Source organism: Crocodylus porosus, unplaced genomic scaffold, assembly GCF_001723895.1.
Source record: "Crocodylus porosus isolate Cpor-Errol unplaced genomic scaffold, CroPor_comp1, whole genome shotgun sequence".
Taxonomy (NCBI): Eukaryota; Metazoa; Chordata; order Crocodylia; family Crocodylidae; genus Crocodylus; species Crocodylus porosus.
In genome coordinates this window covers 2,280,373-2,301,324 of record NW_017728933.1, presented here as the reverse complement: position 1 = coordinate 2,301,324, position 20,952 = coordinate 2,280,373, and the positions used below count along the sequence as shown (strand labels likewise).

Below are 20,952 nucleotides of genomic sequence, written 5' to 3'. Positions count from 1 at the left end.
CTTCTCCCTGCTCCCTGCCACCCCATCCTGCTATGGCCAAACATAGGCACACACAGACGGGCACGCACTCTACTCACTCATTCTGTACATGGACACACAGACACAAACACAGCCTCCCTCGTGTCACAAACACGGACGCACACACGCATGCACAAGCACACGTGGACAGGCATGCACTCTACTCACTCACTCTGCACATGGACACACAGAGACAAAAACTATCTGCCTGCCATGAACAGTCCCCCACCCTGATGGCCCTTACTTTCAACCCGCACTTCCCCACCCCCATCCCTGCTGGTGCCCCTCACTCCTGACCCACACCCCCCTGGCGCTCCCTCACACTCCCAACCCACGGTCAGTCCCCTACCCCCACCCTGGTGCCCATCACTCCTGACCCACAGCCCCTTGCTCCTCCAGCCCTGCCAGAGGGGTCCCAGCTGTCCCCACCCTGCCTGGGCCAGAGTGCCATGGCTCCAGTTTATGCAGGTGGTGACAGAGCATGTCCAGCCCCAGCGTGGGCTGGAAGGAAGATGAGGAGAGACTTGAGGCATCCCTGCCCTGGAATATGGCTGCAGTGCCCCGCGAGCAGCCTGGCCACGGCCCCCTCCTTCCCCCTCTCCCTGGGCAGCAGCTCCTGGCTGATCAGCCCCTCCGAGTACAGGCACCAGCATCTGTGCTGCCCCCCCTGCCCCTTCCCTTCTGGAGAACAGGTTGGTCCCCCCTGCCCTGTCTCAGCTGTAGTCCCTGCTCCCCCTGCCCTGCCCAAATGTCCAGGATTTTGCTGTGCTCCAGGGGTGGGAGCAGGGGGAGGTGATTGGAGGCCGCAGAAGCATGGGTCTGCCACCTCCACAGCTGCAGGCAGGTCCGTGAGTGCTCCCTGCGATCACCTTCCCCCTGCTCCCACCCCCAGAAAAAAGGGAAATTCTGGGCAACCCTCCTGGGTGGCGATCAAAGGGCTTAAAAAGAGCAGACATGTCAGGGGAAACTCTGCCAAGATAGTTACCGTAGTCTGTGCGCTTGCTCCTCTCCTGAGCAAAAGCATTACAGACAGATTAAGCCCTTTATTATATTAGAATTTAGGTGCCATCTCACTTTAACTGCTGCTTGAGATGCATGCATTTTTAGGCAGCATGGACCAGGGGTATGGTGCACAGCTTGCTCTCATCAACTGGAGCAATCCCAATGCTCCTTTAAGTGATGATACCTCTGGGGCAGCTTGAACTGGTTCCTTGATACCAAGCCTCTTTCCGGATCTCAATGCAGGAGCCACCTAGCCCTTATTTTTTTTTTTACTGGGAGTCACCTTAAGCACTGACTTGTAACTGAAGTAGAGCCTCTGCTAAGATCCTGTGTAGCAGTGAGAAACCTGAGCACATAGCTTCTGTCAAGAAAGAATTAAGACAATAAGGGAAGAGGTAGTGGTGTTTTTTTCCATGCAGTGACCATAAAGATGGCAACCTGTTCCATCCATTACTCACAATAAATATGTACAGTATTTAATATGAACATTTGATAATGTTGCTGCCATAGTGACAAATGAAGCCTTTGGAGATTGAGTGAAATAAGTCTTTGTCTTGTATTAAATATTGGCTTTTCATTAGATCTGCTTAGAATTTATGGTGAGCAAGAGAAGTACCTAGGAACTGATGGTTTCTTTAGAAGAGTATTTAAAACTCTTCCAACTTGTACAAAAGTCTGTACATGAAAAGACAAAAGATTTATTTCTTAAAGCTGCAAGCACAGGACTCAACCGGCATAATATTTTGTTCTTAACATACGGTATAGGTGTTGCAGGTGGGGAATAACAACGCCAAACCCTATGCCCCGGTAGTCAGCCCTGCATGCCACCCCTTCTGGCCTCTTAGCTACCTTCCTATCTACTCTCACCTCTCCCCCCTCACCACATCTTTCAAACTGGCTATTCATATAACTTTGGGAGGCTGCCCACAGTCACCAGCTACACTTTGGGCGCTGTCGCCCTCCTACTTATTATCAGCCAGCCTTTCTAAACCAATTATTTCTGAAGCTTCACTGGTCTCTACCAACCTGTACCCTCTGCCCTTATCTGTACTCTGTTCCTAGCCCCCAACTAGCATTGCTGATCTGGGACTCTTTAGTCCTAGTTAGTTGGCTGCAGTCAGGGGTCTTAGACATCACCCCTGCACTCGAGGGTCTCTTTCATAGACCTACAATCTTAAAGAAGAAGCTTTTCCTTCTGTGTTACTAAGCCTAACTGGCTCACCAAATGCTCAAACCTTTGTGGTTACTCTCTAATTTATGTGAAATGAATTAGTAGGTCTCAGCCTGTTTCTGAGTATGTAAATACCCACAAAACATCCTCCACAAGAGGCACTACTAAAGATAAAGCCTTTTTGTCAATAAAGAGTTAGCACTAAAACAGGAAACTGTACATGAAGTCCTTCACTCAACTCAGCATCACAACTTCAGATTCTGTCCCAGGTCAGCAGTAAACAAAAATCCCATGAGCATGGTTATGGGTTGTTATTTAAAATGGGGGATCAAGTCTTGGGTCCTTCAGATATTTGAAAAAGCCTGGTTTTAGAGAAAGCAGGCTGAAGACTTTAAAAAAAAATAAGGAGGGGGGCTTGAGTTGGACATCCCAAAGCATGAAAATAATGGAGGTCTGACTTCCTGTATGAAAGGAGCTGAATGCATCTCCATCCAAGTTCAGTTGAAAGGTTTCCACATCTCAGTTTCCTAGCTGCTACAATAATACTGCATGTAGTGCAAAGTGGCACATTTTTGCAGACATCATCATCACAAATCAAGCTGTGAAAGTGCGATTGTGTTCTCATGACCAGGAAGTGTCCCCAGCAGGTCAGACAGGAGTGGGATCACTGGGGAGGAAGAGTGCGGGGAACTTCATGTGACTGCTGCTTCGTTGAGTCTGTTGATTAAAGTAAGGTTCTAGTCTCCGAACTTGACAATCAAGTAATGCACGACAACAGGTAAAAGGAGGGGGAATTAAACTTTAAACAAAGAAGGGCTCATTTTATTTTATTTCTTTCTTGGAGAAGCTGTTCTGTACACCAGTTTCCCCTGGGAAAGGTCCACCGTGATGGGAGAGAATAAAGACTGTGATTTGTAAGAAGAGACTGCAGGGCCACTGTTACTGCAAGGTTCAGATGTGCAACTCAGACTGGTGTGCCGGTTTATATAATAACCAGCTTCACTGGAAAAGGTTCAGAAATGGTGAGTGGCAGAAGAAAATAAAAGGAAAGGGAGTGAGGAGTCTTCAGGATAAAATTAGTAACTAGAAAAGGGATGCTTGTGTTCAAAAGGAGTTTGGTTGCAGCTACGAATAGGCAATAGGCTTCCTCCATTTGGATGGGAGAGCTAAGAGATGTCCCGATGGAGATCTTGCCCTGGCCCCAGGAGATGGGCTTGCCGGGGCTTAGTGAAGACAGCAAGTCAATACACCTAAGCTCCATTTTTGGCTTCTCTAGCATCTGAAGCTGTGAACTTGATCATCCTTTCCCTCTATCCAACTGTAAATAGATATATCAGGGCTAAGTTATGTATCTCAGTGTGCCCATCACTGTAGTAACTAGGCAACATTAACGAGCAGTTTAATTAAAGTTCTGAAGGGCTCTGAATCCCTTCGGTGTGAATTGACATAGAAATGCTATGTGTTATTAAAACTCCCCTAGATTTGCAAGGATTAGGATTTTCCCTCACAACTGATCTATGAGCCTGCCATTTAAAATGAATGTCTGTAGTTGTGGCTTCATTATCACCTTTGAACAGATTCCTAAAATGGCAAGTTGGAGAAACAGAAAAGAAAAATCACACAGGAGACAGTAGTAGAAAATTAGTAACAAGTTTTGTGCATGCTTTAGCCATATTTTATAGATACTTTTTGTATAGCACAGACCAAGTAAGGAGAAAATGAATACAAGTTCGTTCAGCATTTCAGGTGAGAAAATTTTACAATGAGAACATTGCTTTTCAGTATCCTCCAGAAAACAAATGGCTTTTTCATTCCTCAGGTAAGGTTAAAAGTGTGTAGGGAAATCATCAGGAGAGACGTATTCAAAATCCACAGGAAAATTGTAAAAAAAGAGAGGTCAGAAAATATGCTCAGTTGAGCTGTCTTTGGCATTAAAGAAACCTGCGTGTCTTCAAATTTACTTCCCCTATGGTAGATGTAGAAACAGCATGTTTGGAACATATCTAAAGAAATACTCCTGTGAGGGACAACGCCGAGTGTGTGGTCTTGGACAAAAACACAAACACAAAAAGCAGCTGGACTCCAAGACGAGAGTCAGCTGCAGCAAGAAATGTCCTCGGAGATGAGGGTTGTGGGAACATAGGGCTGGTCAGCAGCAAGGTTGAGGGGAGTTTGGAGAAAAAGACCAGCATGCCGGGGGGGTGTACCGCACAGTGGTGAACCTGTTTGCTGAAACTTGCAGGTCCTGGGTTCTCAGGGGTCAGTGAAGATTTTGAGTCTCTAGTTTCTAGTTCAATAGAGGAAAACCAGGAGCTCAGGCAGGATCTGGGAAGGCTCATGCCTCCTTCCTTGAAGGGGGGCCCAGTGATACCAAGAAGCACCAAAAGAAACACCAAGTCACGGGGATCCTTCTGGGACCCCCAAAGGGCACATGGCCACGAGCCCAGCACCCAAGGACATGCTGTCCTCACGGAGGGGTTGCAACAGTATGCCCGGGAGGTCACCTACAGCCACAACACGCTTCTGCCACCAGAAAGCACATAGGAGCTGCGGGATTACCTCCGGGAAGTGACTCTTGTTCCCTGCCCTGGGTCCATTTAGAAGCTGCTTTGATCCTCCTTGCAGGCTGTCTCCTGCCCCGTGTTTGATCATGATCTCACGTGGCCACTGGTTGAAGGCAAATCTACTACCAGCTTGACCTCTTCTAACTCCTGGTCCAAGGCTCTGGCTGTGGTGCAGCCTCATCTATCATCTAAATGAACCTTGCTCCCATCCCTTGGGCACTTGCCCAGCCACTGTGGGCCTGCAGCAATTGTGAGTCTTAGGCCATCTGACTCTGGGAGGAAGCTAGGATCTCGCTCACCCTCAAGAAAGACACCCTGTGACACCTGTTTAAATGCAGACCCTTCTGGCTGTAGGAGGACCTGATTTAATCCCTGGCTGCAAGCAGGGCCTCATTGAGGGTCTGGGATGACCTCATTGGCCCCTCCATGAATGTTGCTCCTGGACCCTGGGGTTGCAAGTAGGTCCTCTTTCAGGCTCTGGGAGGAGCTCATTGGACTCACAGTGAAGGCTGTTCTTTCCAAGGCCTCTTTAGGCACAAAATGCATGACAGTTTGCAGGTAGGACCTCACTGACCCCCTCAATGAGGCCTGCTTCTGTTCACACCTGCTTAGGCCCTAATTGGCTCCCCTTAATTGCAGCCCCGGTTCTGGCTCTGGGATGACTGCATTTGAGTCCTGGACGAAGGTACAACACTATGAAAGGACCTCACTTAACCCCCTAGTTTATGTTAGGACCTCCTTGTGGCCATGGGCCAAGCTCCATTGGGGTACATGGTAAGGGCTGCCTGTCCTGGCACAGCAGCTAAGCAAGAGCCAGGAATGGGGAGACATGGCGACTCCCAGCCACTCAGGCCACCACCCTGCTACACTAAGAGGCCACGAGGAGATCACTGGAGGTTTTTGGTGCATGTTTGCCATGGTCAGCCAATCTCAGGTGTGGTGGAAAAACACAGGCTCAGCAGCCAGCACCAGGCCACCTCTGAGAAATGCCCAGGGCACTGTATTGCAGTGCACCATGTGGGCTGGCCCACCACCATGCGCCTCGTGGCCTGGTGGCTCTGCTGCAGTCCCAGCTGGGGGCCAGCACATTTGTTGCACCGGTCGGCTGTGGCTTTTAGCTGCAAGAGCCACCTCGTTCCACCAACTGACAGAAAAGGGAATTCAAACCACGCTCCCCACCACACCGGGCAGCTGCAGACAGCCCCTCCATTGGGCTGAGGCCCACCCCACTGACACAGGACTCCTAGGGACAGCGGTCCCCGGCAGAGTCAAACCCGCTGGGTGCAGCTCTGCAGGCCGTGCTGCAAGAAGAGCAGCGGTGCCAGGCTACACTGGGGCTTCCTTGGAGTTGGCCCACTTGTGGCTGGCAAGGTGAAGGGGGCAGGAAGAGAGTGGGGCAGGGAAAACTGGTTGGTGGAGCCATGCCTTGAAATGTCAGGGTTGTGAGCTCAGGTCCTGCAGCTGCATTTTAAAGCCCCAGTATGGGCACCTCATGCCTCTTTCCCTGTAATATTAGACACTAGTGTATTTCTATATGAAATTGCATATATTTTCCCAGTATTCCCTAGAAACTCCTAATTAATTTCTATAGAACTGAAAGATGTAATTCTGATTTGATAGGGCTTTTCTATAAAGAATGGTAAATCTTTCCATCTTAATATTGCCTTGGTCTATCTGCATGACGAGTTCCTAGTGCCACGTGGCTCTCTCTTAGACAGGGATTCATGGTGCGACTATCATTGAGGCAGCTCAACAGGAACCGCCTTTTTGTTCCATGTTTGCACATTGCTGTCATTCCAATAATGAATATCATTTTCTAGTGCATACGCTGTGCCCCGTCCCCCAAAAGATAAAATTGTGGGAAATGAATTTGGGTCAGCTATGAGTACAATGACTCCTACAGGACACACCTTCATTTTAGATTTCCTTTTTTGGAGTGGGGAGAAAACTGTCTTATGAATCAGAAAATATAAACGCTTGGTATTTTTGGACAATGATGCAAATGGAAATGAAGTTACTTAAACATCCATCACTTTTCCTGATAACACCGTTTCTCCTTTCCCTTCTGTAAAGGAAGTAAACTTATATCAAAGCACATGAAAAGTCATCAGTCACGCAGCGCTAGAAACATACAGCAACCCCCAAGAACCACTGCACTGACTTCAATTTTGACAAGACACCTGGAGGTACTCTAAGAGTCACATTGCCCACACAAACCAGTTATAAACAAGCTATGTAGGTAAGATGAGGTCAGGTTTATGGCACCACTTCAAAGAGCAAGTTGCTGTCCAGACAATCGTTGACATGGTTATGTTTATACTTTATCTGCGCTATAGGTATGCAGCACGTTCAACTGAAAAATGTTGCTATAATACAACACAATGCATTGCAATCTCTTCCTATCACTGTGGCAGAAAACAGTGTGCCACAGATAGACCTCAGTGCTCCTTAAGAAACAAAACAGGCCTGTGGTTAGCACTAGTATCAGTTCATGTCACTTCTCTGCAGCATTTATATGCTTTGGCTTCATCACTGGTATTGGGACCTAAGCATTTTTATGAAGTTGTAAGGGGAACAAAAGAACAACTTCAAGCAAAAAGAACGGATCTATATTGTTAGTCAAGATGGACAGTTTGCTAATGCTTAGGAAAAGAGAGGGAAGGAAATGAAATCTTAAGGTACTCTTAAAAGTGTGATAGAACTATCTGCAAGGTGCTTAGAGGGGTTGGCAAAATACTTGGGGAAAACTGATTTATTAAAATGAAACATCTATTGAAACATAGCCAAGTAAGACAGGATTCATTACTGATCAGAAGTAATGGGGTTAGGCGTTGCACTGAAATTCGGGAGATTATGGTACAGTTGTGGCCTCTTTGTATGCAACATGCCTATATCACTGGAGTGTCAAAGGGATCTCCAGTTTGGGGTTCTTGCTTCCTTGAGCCCTTTGGAAACGCCCAATCTCAGTTTCCACCTGCTTCCGATCTTTTGCCATCTCCAAAACAAGACTTATTATCTCCCTTTTCTCCTCACATTTGCCTGTCTTCTCAACTGAGATTGTAAAAACCTCAGTGCAGGGATCCTCTCTTGTAACTAAAAGTGATAGCACCTCATGCAAATTGGGGCTCAGATACTGGTTAGAGCCTATAAGTACTATAGTATTACAAATACATAATCATCCATGTTGGCATTTTTAGAGCTCCAGCTCATCAATAAAAAAAGCACAACAAAATGAAAGAAAAAGCATGTCTTTGTGACACCCCTGCAAGGTAAGGGAATTTCAGTGTCAAAGAAAGGGCACTGTTGTACCAGGTACAATGAATACACATTATATAGAAACTAGCCCTGACCCAAAGATCTTACACTTGGCAGATGACCCTTTGGATAAATGCTAGCTTTTTAAGAGACATGACTCCAGGAAATGTGATACAGAATTGAGTTATCTGTCGCATATATTTTCAGGCAGTCTCAATTCCACTGGATTCTAGCTCAGAACTATACTATCACATTGGGTATGTCTTTACAAAAGTTTAGGTCATAATATTGGATTCACTAAGTCCTTTCCTTTTTACTTGGCAAGTCCATTTCAATTAAGCCCTATTTTCTGACACATCTTTTTTTCAATAAGCCACATTAGTCTGCTTGGAAAAACAGAATGACTGATGGCATTCTCACTTCATGGATGATGCATTCCTGTAAGAAGCCAAGTAACTCATCATCTCTTAAAGAATTTTGATGTTCTGGGGGAAAGGGAAAAAAATGTTGCCTTAACCACAGAAATAATTTCCAGGGTTATTATTTTAATGCTCATGACAAATGCACTATGTGGGTAGCTCTAGAATACTTACATTCTCTGTAGGCACGTCTAAATGTGCAGTTAATGCAAAGCAATACATTCCAGCGCTTATTGCACTAGAGTTTATTGCTACTGGGAACACGTGCAGCACATTGAACCAGGTCAGAGCAGCCACAGCTAAAAGGGGGCACTGGGGTTATTCTGCCAGCCTGGGGCTGTTCCTGCCCAGTTTAATGTGCTGTGGAGGGGCTGGCTGGGGCATGAGCGTGTTTCAGTGCGTGGCTACCTGGTAGGCAGCCCTGGGACTGATGTGCTCTCATGCCCCAGCTAACCACATCAGAGTCTACATGTGCACTGCTATAGAGTAAAAAACTCTGCCTCGGGATAGTAATTGTATTTACAAGTACTACCCTGCTGCAGAGTTTATTAATTTACTCCAATCTAATTGCCCTGCACATGTAGACATGGAGTCATTTACTGCGTAGCTAATTAGTCTACTCAGCAGTAAACATTTCTTATAGTGCGCCCTATATGCACAGTACAGGTACTGTGACGGTTCAGACTTTTTATTGCTACGTGGATATCTCAGGGATGTTCTGCAGGGATCACCTGTAGAAGCGACTGAGAAGTTCCATCTACGTTAGCCATGCAGCCTTCAGCCTCTGTAACAAATAATCCACAAAGGAAGTAATCAGTGTTAATCACACTGATAATTTCTCTCCTAAGGACACCTGTCTCTCTGGAAGCAAACCAGACCACTAATATTACATATGGACAATGCCCAATCTCTCTAAGCGGCCTGTTATCCCTCAACCTATTTCAGGACAGTCATTTCTATTTTTCTCCTCTTTTCACAGGCAGCATGTATTAAAAGACTTTGGACCTCCACTTCATCGACTATCCCACACCTTGTCGGGCTTACATTCATCTGATCAGTGCACTTGGATGTACCAGCACTTGCCAATGTGCATCATCTGAACTACATTTTGTAAAAGGAATAAATAAATAAATAAATAAATAAATAAATAATGGTGCTTGAGTCTGAGCCTGTTTCTCAGACACAATAAAATAGTAATAATTCATGTTCCTTTTGTGATAAATGCAGTTGCCTGAGTTTCATGAAGCGCGTGGAGAAAAATTTACAGTACAACAGGATAATAAACAGTAGAAGTGGACACAGAATCACTACAGAAGAGGACTGAAAAATATGCTCACATAAAATGTAGACCATTTATTCAAACCAAACTGCAGGCCTAGCCTTTGTTATTGTATGGTAAATACTGTACAAGCTTATCTGACATGGAAATATATTGTTTAAAAGACAGAGTCATTGTAAACAGACCTTTAGGGTTCAATCCTGCATCCCTTTAACAAGAGGAATATTCTCAGTCATTCTAGGGGGTGCGATGCTTTCTGGCCACACTTAACTATCAACCAGCCCTCAAAGCCTTAGAATACCATTGTGTATGATACAAATCATTCCCCAGAACTGCTGGGGTTTCTCTCCTTTTTGATCTGCTTTCTAAGAGTTAAAGGATGAACTTGGTTTTTTGAGTGAAAGAGGGAAAAAAAATCCCACTATCCATTTTATTGGAACTGCCTTGGTTGATTAATCAGGCTGTAGATTAGATTTCTCTTTTATAGTACCTCCAGAATATCTAAGATACATTGGGTCAGATCTACAACAAAATCAGATTATTCCTGTTTACAAAGTAGGAGTCATATTTTGCATGCTAAGCTACAGAGCACTTGTCCAAAACAGTGGTTTTCAACTTTTTCTCATTGACAGACCCCTAAAAACTTTTGAAAGGAGGTGCAGAGCCCTTCAAGTTTTAAGTGTGCATATTCACATACTTTTCAGCTATCATAGTTATCTTTTGCAGCCCTCTCAAACAGTCTGCAGACCCCCAGGTTGAAAGCCACTAGTCTAGATTCTCATTGATTCAACTGTGACAGCTTTCCTTGGTTTTATTTCCTTGAACTTTCTTGACCCTCAATAACACATCATACATAGGACCATATTTTCAAGAGAAATGTAGTTGTCTAAGATTTAGTTAGACTCCTACCAGACTTTCTGAAGTGCTTCAAACAACTTATCTTATGTGTTTCAGGGGCATTGGTCATAGCCCTGTTGGTCTAAGGACATAGGTAGACAAGGTTCTTTGGGTAAATGTGAATGTGTCTACATGTGTGCTTTAATGTGCATTAGCCTCTTTTAATGTACATTAAAGTGTCACAAAAACTGTGCTCTTTAGCTAATGTGCATTAAAATAGGCTAATGCACATTTTTCTAGTACCTTGCAACAGAGGTACTCATTTTAATGCAGATTACCTAAAGTGCATTAATGAACATGTAGACATGCCCTGTGATATCCAACTATTTAGTTAGTCTAATAAAAGATATCACATTTACCCAAAGAACTTTGTTGAACAGCTTAGAAACTTATTCAAATCAACAGGAGTAGGGCAGGTAGACTGCTTAGATATGGCAAATCCCAACACGTACCTCTTGTGTTTTTAGGCACTTGCACACTTACGAAAACTGGCCCTGGGTTTGCATATGATTAAAGATAGAAGGCAAGCTTTTTTTTTTTTTTTTTTTGGGGGGGGGGGGGGGGGGGGTTGTTAGAGCCAGATTCAACCCACTGCCGCCTCAGATTTGTAGCAGACAGCCCACTGAAAATACTCCACAGAGAACAGCTGAGTGATCTCTTGTAGGTTTGTTATGCAAGATGTCTGCAGTGTTTCTGATAAGACCAAATGGACAAATACAGTTAATGGGAAGCAGGCACTGCAGGAAGAAAGGCAAAAGCAAACAACAAGTGTAAATGACCTAATCAAGAAGGGTCAGACTTGCTTCTGTAGATATACACTCAATCACTTGCAGCTGTACTCCAAACCCTCCTCAGACATCAGTCTCAAATTAATTGCAACCCTTGTGCGTTTCCCCAGAGGTGTTTGCTTAAAAGGCAATTCTTTGAACAAGAAGCATTTTTAATGATTCTATCAAATTTGTCTTAACCGGGATGTATAGTCATTTATTTTGGCACCAGAAATGCATGGTTTAGAGCTTCAACACACTCCCCACACACTTCTTCCCATATTCATGTCACCTCATCACTCCCTGAGCCCTTCTGTACCTATCACTACCCTTCCTCCAGATCCTTCCATCCCTCCGCTCACTCCACCTGTCCTAGAGTCCCCATGTCAAAACATGGATTTATACCACCTCTTGGTATTTCTTATCCCTTGTCTAAGGCATAAACTCAACTTGGGAAAAGAGCTGTTAAATACATGACACTAACCCTTTTAGGCAAATGGAACAGAATTATTGTGAAGGCTTTTAGAAGCTTGATTCTAATGTGCATTGCATGTTTCAATCTGATATGGCTAGGAATATTATACACAGAGAACAAGAGAGAAGTTGCCATATATATCTAACTCTGATGAGCTGTACCTACATGCATATCTTTCTTGAGAAACCTGCTTCTTACTGTAGTGATTCCACAAGTGGATGCATGTGGTATAGAAATGAAGGCATCTTCCTACAGTACATGTCAGCCCACTACAACTCAGTCCAGCTCTGCCCTTCTTCAGGCTCCTGTGTGGCTGATAAAACAATCAGTTTTCCTTCTGAGTTGCACTTAAAGACACCTGCTACAATTGGGGACTGAGCAGGGTAAGCACTACCCAAAACACATGGGAAAATCCCTGCTCTGAAGCACTTAGGCTAAGTACAGACAGTCAAAAAGCCTGAGGCTGAGTCAATTCAATCTTTGCAGGTTAGTCTAAGATGCAGAAATTAAACTGACTAAGTGAACAGACATTCACTTTTGATTCAGGAAATGCAGCCACATGCCTGCTGTGGCTCAGGCCAGAAGCTGAGGGGCATGTAGCCAGCACTGGATGTGCATTTGCTTCCTCTTCCTGCTGCCCCCAAGGTGTCCGGGATTTGCAGTCCAAAATCATAGCAGCAGGGCTCTGCAGACCCCAGCCGGGATTTGCCTGAGGGAGGGCAGTCCCTTTCTCTCCCACCCCCAATCCTACTCTGCTGGAGCAGGCCACGCAGCGCAGCACAGAACAGCCCAGCCCAGCCCAGCCCAGGCCTCATAGCATGCTGGGATGCAGGGGGACTGTGATTTAACTTGAACCATGAAGGAGTCTGGGACAGAAGTTTCATAAACCAGTTTGACCCAAATCAGTTAAGTCTGAGACTGCATCCAACCAGGCTTACCTTAAACCAGTTTCAGACATTTTGAAACTGGTTTGTGTGCACTGAACATTTTGTCTGTTGCAGGTTTAAACCAGTTTCTGATGGCTTCAACCAGTTTGTGTAACTTGTGTCCCTAGCCCACAAACAGAGGTTGGGAGGGGAAATGACTTAATCATGGGAAGCTGCTAGAGAGCACGTGTCCTTCTGTATTGCAAGGGGCTCCTCATTGCTCCCTGCAACACTGTAGGATGATCCCTACTCCTGTGTGCTAGCCTTGAGGGGTTAACTGTGGCTCCAACAGCATGCTGCACCCCTAAATCCCTAGTCCCAATCCCAGCTGTGCTAGGCAGAAACTGCAAAAAGAAAACTTGAAAAGAGAGGTGAGGCCTACCTCTCTTGGCCTGAACTGGGCAGCAAAAGGCCTATACTGTACTAAGACCTGAACACACAGCTGGGGTTCAGCCATGCATGCTAGACAGAAACACCACAGCTGTTTCTACAGCAAAAAAACGCTCAGGCCTATGGCTGTGGCCTGAGCATTTGGTCTCAGCTATACCCCATGCTGAGATGATACAATTACAAAACAGAGGGGGCCAGGCCTCTATACCCAGCAACTGCCATGACCCATTCCTGAGCAGTTTTCTTCAGCGATTAACACCCCCATGGCATTAACCCTGCTTAAGGCCTGTGTAGCCAGTAACTGCCAGGACCCATTCCTGGGCAGTTTGTTTCAGTGATTAACACCCCCATGATGTTAACCCACTTAAGAAAACAAAGAAAGAGAGGAAATAGGAGTCTCAAACTGCAACAGACTTTCTCTCCCTCTACCTGAGGCTTTCTAGTGCTTGCTTGTCTCTCCAGCAAAGATAGGGGGAGAACCCCCCACGGGGAGCAGGTTTTCTAGCTGCTGGCATAGCTGAGCAGCTCTCAGCAGGCAGATGAATAAGCCCACGGGAGGAAAGAAAGAGAACCTTAGTGAGTGGTTCTTATATACATCACCCACACCTTGTCCAGTCCAGGAGGGACACATTTCAGTCTTTCTCCCAACCAATCTGTCTGAAGCATCCTCTGCTTCCTCTAGCCAATGAAGCTTGCCATGTGCTGAGCACATGGCCAGAACAACAGGGGCTATCTTGTCCATATCAAAACACACGCGCACACACGCACGCACACACACAACCCAATGTGTATGTCGGTGTTACACATATATGAAGAAGAATGTATCTGTGTGTGTGTGTGTGTGTGTGTGTGTGTGTGTGTATACACACACACGCGCTCTTAAATGCAATGTCCCCTTCTCCAAAAATATTGCCCAAGTCTACACCAACTATGCAGCTGGTCCATTAGAGGTTATTGCTCACAAAAATCCTTGCATCTGTTAGATTGCTTGTTGTAAAGATGATGAACAAGACTATGTGCGACTGGTGCCACCTTAGTTAGGCACATGCCTCCCCTGCCGGAGGCAAGGGGTCCCCCACAGCAATCCTGTGGTCTGGAACGGGGTCCCCCAGGTGATCCCAGGGAGAGGGGGGTCCCTCAGGGTGATCCTGCAATGGCTGATCACTGCACTCACTGCAGCCGCTTCCGGGAGTGGCTTCGGCCACTCCTGAAAGTGGCTGCAGCCGAGCACAGCAACTGGCCGGTGTTTGCAGAGGGAGCACTGGCATTCCTGCCTACCCCCCTGCCCATCGCCTAAGTGGCAAGCATGGCCATCAGGGAGTGCATGTGCACCCCCTACGCATCGCCACCAAACAAGAGAGCAAGTGACTTGGTCAAACAGGCTAGGGACAGAAATTACACATAAACTGGTATAAGCGATTGGAAACCAGTTCAAATCTGTAACACAACAAAAGTTCAGTGCACATAAACTGCTTTCAAAATGACTGAAACTAGTTTAAGATAAACCTGGACAGATGTAGTATCAGACTTCACTGATTTAGTTTAAATTGGTTTATTGAACTTCCTTCCCAGATCTCCTCCAGTTCCAAGCTAACTCAGTCCCCCAGCATCCCAGGTTGTTTCCCCCACAAACCCATCCCTTGGGGTAGCTTTGGCACAAACCATCAGCTGGGAGATGTGCTCTAGCGCTCCCACAGCCTCTGGCCTGGGCCACAGCAGGTATGCGGCTGCATTTCTGGTATGAATGTCTGTTCAACCGCTTATCGGTCCAATCTATGTGACTAAGCTCTGAAGATTGAATCAATTCAGCCTCAGGCTTTTTGACTGTCTATACTTAGCCCCAGGGAGTCTATGGCTAAGCCACCCTTTTAACCTCAATCTCCTGAGATCCAGGTCAAGGACTCGTAAGCTTGGCTGACTGGGTTTCATGCCTGGTCTCATATCAACACAATCAACTTCTCATGTGCACACATTAGCCATGCCTGTTGGCCTTCTGTCAGATGGGGTATCTGCTACACAAACTAAAAGGTATTTTGGCAACTGCATGCAAGTGCACACCATTGCAAGTTCTAGTCCAGGAAATAGCCGTTCATCACCTGAGAGTAAAGATATTGTTTTAAAAAAAAAAAAAAATCACAAAATAGTATGTTAGTCCTGATTAGACACCTCGAGACTAAAACTTTCCCTGCTGCACTTAAGTTACATTGCAATGGGCAGAAGATGCCCACATAGTATGACACCACAGTATGGTATGATATTTGTCTGCTCTGAACCATGGCTTGGGCTCTCTTGTCTAGTCCTATTGTGGCTTTCCTGGCCTGGATCACCTTGTCCTGACCAAGATCTTCTCTCGCGCTGTGCCTTTCTCTCCTGGACAAGGATTGAGGTCTAGCTTGACCTGGGCTTCCACTCTGGTGATCTGCCCTTGTGTGATCCCCTTGAACTGACTCACTTAACCCTTATGCTTCTTTCCCTGGGTCTCTCCATTGTTTTGCTGGGGTTGAGCAGGGATGGGTGTCTTCCTTTCTAACAGGCTGTCCTAAGCTTTTATGCTTGTGTAAATTATTTTAAAGTATGTTTTTCTATATGGGTTGAACTGCACCTCTCCAAAACAAGATAAAAACTAATCCCCTAATTATTGGTGAAGTTCCCCTTTGCAAGATGCAGTCTATCCTCAGCTAACAACCCATGAGGATGGAATGAACTCCCCAAAAGACTAAGGACCTAAATTAACATCATCACTCTCCGCTTAAGGAGTAGAGAGCTAGAATGAGCTGTCTCTACCTAAAGTCAGGCAGATGGCAGAGATGGAGGGTATCTTGCACACAAAATCATTCAGAGAGGCATATGCTTTCCTACACTAAAACCAACTTTGTTTCATAGCATTTAACCGAGTAGGCTGTAGTAGAGGGAAGCTCATGCTTCTCTGAGTGACTCTCTCTTTCAGGAGGGGGGCCTCTGGCTTCCCCACCCAAAGATTAAATTTGTTGTTAAATACTTGGTTAACCAAAATACAGCCTGGCCAATGGAACCACACTGGGTAGGTGTGAATCACATAATGTAATGCAGCTTTTGAAATACAGTGGGACTGAGGGTGGCATCAGAACATGCATAAAATAGAACAGGTTTTAATGATCAGTGGGGATGAGATTTGTGGCCCTCTCAAGTTTCACACAGGGTGTGATACAACAAAGTGCTTGGGCGCAGACTTAACTTCCTCGCTGGGCTCCGAGAGGCTACACAGGTGCCATGGTCCTATCTATAGGCCCCTCCCTGCCGAGCCTGCTGTAAAACAACCTGTGCCCACTCACTTTTCTCCTGTGTATGTGCTAAGCCCCAGCAATTAGGCAGCGTCAATGGCGTGGGAGGTTGGGGCTTAGTTCTCACCCCCAGTCCTGGACTTAGCGGGTAACCAGGGTGGGTGTAGGTGCACTACCTCCCTAAATCAGGGTTGAAGCTTCTGGATATCAGGTACAAGAACTATGATGAGTCAAATGCCCTTGTTCTTGGGAGGCTGTACAGCTGCAATCAGGATCGTTTTCACGTGTTAACCTGCGAGGACCCCGTGTCATTACTTTTGAGCCTGTGATACCTCACCTGTGGGGAGACTTGTAGCTGCTTCTCATCCTTTCACACAAGCGAAAAGGTCCTGCTGAGAGTGCCTGTCTTTACAGGGAGTCAGAGCTCGTGTTCCAAACAGGCCTAGCAATGATGTGCAAATTGGAAAAGATACTTAAAAACAAACAAACAAAAGGAAAGTGAAAGAAACCCTTCCCCACAACACACACCTCACTGGGCAGCAGCAGCAAGAAATCACCCAATATTATCAAGAGAAACAATGCAGATTACGAGTTATATTTCAACAGATGGCTAGAATTACAGTTAAAAACACTGAGTGATCCATGCATGTGTTATACTCCCAAAGGCTCCTAGAGAGCCAAGTTCTATCAAACTGCAAATCTAAGCTAGAGGCTATATTTGTTGGCTTGCAGGGAGCTGAGGGGTGGGGAACGAATTGGCAGAAATTACTCCCAAATCAAACGGCAATCGGACATGATAGTGGAGGTACAGCCAGGTGAACTGTGGGAGACCTTGTTAATTGGACAGGAAGAAAAAAAAAACCCACGTAGTCTCTTTCCACACTGACTTTTTTCCTTTTGTTCCCCCCGAAGCAGAGCTCACCACCACATTATGATTTGCAAGATGGCACAAGCTGTGATCCTCTGGCATACATATGACCACTGCATGTTTGCTTGGGTCGAGCCAGCAAGAGGCAGAGTTTTTAGGCACTTGCAGCAGCGCAAAGTAGAAAGCTTGCCCTCAATGCCCAAACTGTCAGAGCTGAGGGCAGAATGTAGCCCCAGGAGGATCTAAGCTAGCTTCCACCATGACATGGGTATCTTCTGATGGTATCACTATGTAACACCATTGCCAAAAGCAAGGTCTGGTTTTATTCCGAATAACTGTGATGGAGATGATCCCACAAGCTGAAGCTGTTGTTGCTGAAATGGGCATAATTTCTGCCACTGATGGCGAAGGCCAGGATTTATCCTCCACCTAAACTGCTTCTAAGTTGGAAGGCTTCCCTCCCATCACCATGGAACTGGTTGGTAAGTGGGAGGAATAAAGGGGGTGTGAAGGGAGAACTAACTGAAGCTAAGAAAAAGAAAAATGTGTCCCTTGCAGCTCAGAAAATCTGCCCTCCCCCATGGACTTTGTGTTGGGCCACCTTCTGAAGGGGCAGAAAGGAAGGTTGATTTTAATGAGCAAATGTGCGTCCTTCAGGTGATGCTTCTTACTTTGCCATTAGAGGTGGGCTGTAAAGCATATTTTAGAATTTAACTTGTAAAAAAAAAAATACTGGGATTAACATGAAATGTTATACTTGGTCTTGAATTCTTCAGGCTGACTTCAGAGAAGCCTACAACGAGGATCCTCATTTTCTATTAAGTTCAACAGAATCTTAAAAACAAAATCTATATGATTAAATCACACTTCTAGAGAATCCTACTTACTTCATCTTCATTAAATGAATGCAGACATTTTCCGTAACAGTAAGTTTTCAGAACAAGATCAGCTTCAGCCGAACAGTCGAGCTGAACATAGTAGGCCTACACTGATTGTGATCTTACACTTATTAAACCCAAGTACTAGGACACAGCTTAACTGAAATGAGGAAGGGGCAGTGCACAGTGCCCAGAATATCATGTGAAATTTTCCCTGGAAGACTATACACTTAAAATGGCTACGACAGACAAAATATATATGAGGGGGAAGAGAGGCACAAAGAGGTCAAATGACTCAGCTGAGGTTACACAGGAGGTCAACAGCAGAGCCAGGAACAGAATTGACATCCCTCGGCTGCCAGGCCAGTGAATTATCTACAGGACCAAGGACAAAAAAGGAGCATTATCCATCACCTTCAATTCCATGGTGGTTGGCACCTGGGAAACCCACGCCAGACTGAGCTCATGTTAAGTAAGAGGAAGGAAAGAAGTGGCAACCCCTCTGTCACCCCCAAAATGGCACAGTGAAATCAAATGTGACAGTGTCCTTAAGTTATAAACATCTGGCCATGCGATGAAGAAAAGATACCAGGGAAGATGCAGCATGTGGTGTAGGCACACCGAGTGGAAATCCAGTCAGAAGCAGAGTAAGGCATGTTATTCCTTGGGGCTAGCACAGAGCGCTAGCAATGAGAAGTTTCAAATGTCTGTCAAACCCCCATAGGAATTAAACTGGCAGTCTGCAGAACTGAAATACAATTGTAATAAGTACTGACTTAAATATTCATTGCAATGCATCCAAGGTGCAGAGCAGGATGATGTAAGGAAAGGATCAAAAACTGGATTACAGAGGCATCCTTCCTGAAAATGACTCCAAGTTGACATAGGATTTTGGTTCCAGGGCTCTTATTTTTATTTTATTATTTTTTTTATAAACATGGTACATACTTCGTTACCCAAATTCATGCAGTACTTTCTATAAGGCAGAACCAGTTCACAGCTTGAGCAGTCTTCAGAGAAAAGCAGCTCTTTAATTTTTTATACGCTCGTCTTTTTAAGGGGAAGGAATGGCTCATTTAACTACTTGGGTCAATACAGCTTTAACCTGTAAGCGTCAAGATTCCCTAGTCAGACTAAGAAAGCTTACCCTGCAAGGAGGACAGACAGGACGATGAGTGACTTAACACATCAGGGACAAACACTATTTACTTCTCTACTATGGGATGTTTTATTACATTTTTTTCTTGTATATAATACCCATGTTTCCCCCCCCCCCCCCCCCGACACCAAGTAGAGTGGGGAAGCTGATCTTTTTTGACAGAAGTTCAAGTCCCCTGCTTTGATTTATGCCCCAGGGAGCAGCAGCTGTTGCATTACTATTGAGGCAGCTAAGAGTCAATTGACTTCATGGCTCTTCACTCTAGAAGTGCTAACAATAGTCTCTCCTTATTTAGGGTCTTGACAGCCCACTGATCAAGCTAATTTCTTAGGCAATTTTGGTATCAACTAGTTGCTCCTGGCCTTTCTCTCTTCAAGGACTTGGAGACTCCAACTTCTTTCAAAACCACACATCTACCAGGAAAGATGAGTAACTCTGGAAAAAAAAGCCTTTTTTGCCCCTCCCGTTATTCTGCCTTTCAAAAGAAGGTACACATTATGTTCTGGGGCATGTTGTATGTGAAAAGACAAAGTACTTTACTTTTCCAGCTAGTATTTTCTTTTGAGTCAAAGTTACAGATCAAAGTTTCTGATTCCTGCCTGTTATTCAATTCTATTATGTGAATGAACACTTCTTGCTCTAAATGGGGGAGACAACTCCACTGTGTCTACTACATACAGGTTTGGATACCCTTGGTCCCCCTTGGGGTAACCTTTTAACTCCAAAACTGCCAATTTGTGAATTCAGGTGAGCAAGACTTGCCATATTTGTGCCTACCAAAATGTCTTTCAAAGAAACAAGCAAGCATCAGCACAAATAGTAGCACCTGCTGTGCAGGTGGTAACTTTTTAGGGCCACTAAAGGAAGGCTTTTTTGCATGATTTAAATATTAATCCCTTTCCTATTGTTGTCATGGGTGTCTACAGAATTACCAGTCAGAATATTTTGCAGCAGGAAGAACTTTCACTTTGACCAGCCTTGGGTTCAGTGTAGGCCTGGATCCAAAATGCTTCTTTCTGATGAGAGTAACCCCCAAATTAGGATTCATTTGGATCCAAAGTTTTGTTAAAGACTGCCCAGGCTTAAGCGAAATTAAACATCACGAAGCACAAAGCTGCACCATTCAACCATTACTACTGAATTATTTTGTGTAAATGTTCCAATTTCAACAAGAAGTTCATTGAAAAAGCCAGAATCAGAACAGTCTATTGCATTCATTTTTCTGTTCATTTTTCATTTATTTTTACTATTAGATTATGAAATGGGGTTTAATAGTACATCATATAATAATAATTTCTCTATAATTATGTTTCAACACTATCTATCACACAATCTTGATGGGAGAGGGGGAGAGCGAAATTGCCAAGGATAATTTCAATGGGTTTTTTTCTTTGGGGGTGGGGACAGATGCATTTTGAAGGGCTGACAATTTTCCTGCCTGGAAGTGCTCTTTGCCAGTCAGCTCTCTTAGAGAGACCGTCAAAAAAATTTTTTTTCAGCCTCTTTGCTTTTATTTGCACAATATAAAAAGCATAGGAGCTTATGCTGAATGAAACGCAACAGACCTTGTGATCCCAAGTCATTAAAGGGCTTTAGAAAATCCCTTCTGTAAAGGTTTGTGCGA

The 20,952-nt window shown here is 45.0% G+C and overlaps 1 protein-coding gene across 6 annotated transcripts in view; it reads right to left on the bottom strand.

Moving 5' to 3' along the window:
* LRRTM4 (leucine rich repeat transmembrane neuronal 4) overlaps nucleotides 1-20,952 on the bottom strand; it is a 551,455-nt gene that overhangs the window by 11,266 nt on the left and 519,237 nt on the right. The window contains exon 4 of one of the 6 annotated variants that reach the window (XM_019545961.1): nucleotides 3,859-4,071. The exons of the other annotated variants lie outside the window; for them this stretch is intronic. The gene's annotated coding sequence lies outside the window, so the exon portion shown is untranslated. Of the gene's footprint in view, nucleotides 1-3,858; nucleotides 4,072-20,952 lie in introns of those variants that run through there. 6 annotated transcript variants of the gene reach the window in all.